Genomic DNA, 870 nt, shown 5'->3' on the forward strand with positions numbered 1-870 from the left:
ACTTCTTCGGACTGGCTTTTTTCTACTCAGCAGAACTTTCTGGAGATTGTTGTGTGTATCAATTGTCATCCGATTTTACTGTGAGTAGTACCATGGCATGGATGTACCACAGCCTGTTCAACCCTTTAACTGAAGGGCATCTGGGTTGTTTCCAGTTTGGGGCTATCGCAAATACAGCTGCTGTGAACATTTGTGCCCAGGTTCTTGTATGAACGTAAGTGTTCATTTCTCTGGGATAAACGCCCAGGAGTACAAGATGGAGATCGTATGGTAGTTTCATCTTTAGAGTTTAAGAAACAGCTTTGTGCAGCGGCAATATCTTAGCCAATGAGGTTTATCCAAGGTGTGATTATTGCCAGTTGAGAACTTTTCCCAATACTCTGCTGCAATGATTTGCAATGTAGTTGGCACCGGCAATTTTTGACAGCTCTATGGAGACTGAATATTAAAAAAAAGAAGAAGAAGAAACTGTCAGACTGTTTTCCAGAGTGACAGTACCATTTTACATTCCCAAAAACGTCTGAGTGATCCAATTTCTCCAAATCCTCACCAGTATTTGGTGGTATCACTATTTTAAGCATTCTGGTAGGTATGTGGTGATATCTCGCTAGGGTTGCAACCAGCACTGCCCTGATGGCTACCCGATGTTTAACACCCTCTCGTGTCTTGTTATTCCTAGACGCTCTTTGGTGAAATGTCCCTTCATGTCTTTAGCCCATTTTCTAATTGGATTTTTGGAGTTTTGTTTTTTGTTTTACTGTTGAGTCTCAATAGATCTTTATATTTTCTAGATATTAGTCCTTTGCTAGATATGTGGTTGCAGATATTTTCCTCCAGTCTATAGCTTGTCTGTTCTCTCTGTTTTCCTTT

General features: G+C 40.5%; 1 non-coding gene across 1 annotated transcript; it reads left to right on the top strand.

Moving 5' to 3' along the window:
- The first annotated feature begins 298 nt into the window (after nt 1-298).
- On the top strand, nt 299-437 carry LOC138401368 (U4 spliceosomal RNA). The gene has a single exon (XR_011236513.1). It is a non-coding gene; the product is annotated as a U4 spliceosomal RNA (small nuclear RNA).
- The last annotated feature ends 433 nt before the right edge of the window (nt 438-870 follow it).

This window comes from Eulemur rufifrons, chromosome 20 (assembly GCF_041146395.1).
Source record: "Eulemur rufifrons isolate Redbay chromosome 20, OSU_ERuf_1, whole genome shotgun sequence".
Taxonomy (NCBI): Eukaryota; Metazoa; Chordata; class Mammalia; order Primates; family Lemuridae; genus Eulemur; species Eulemur rufifrons.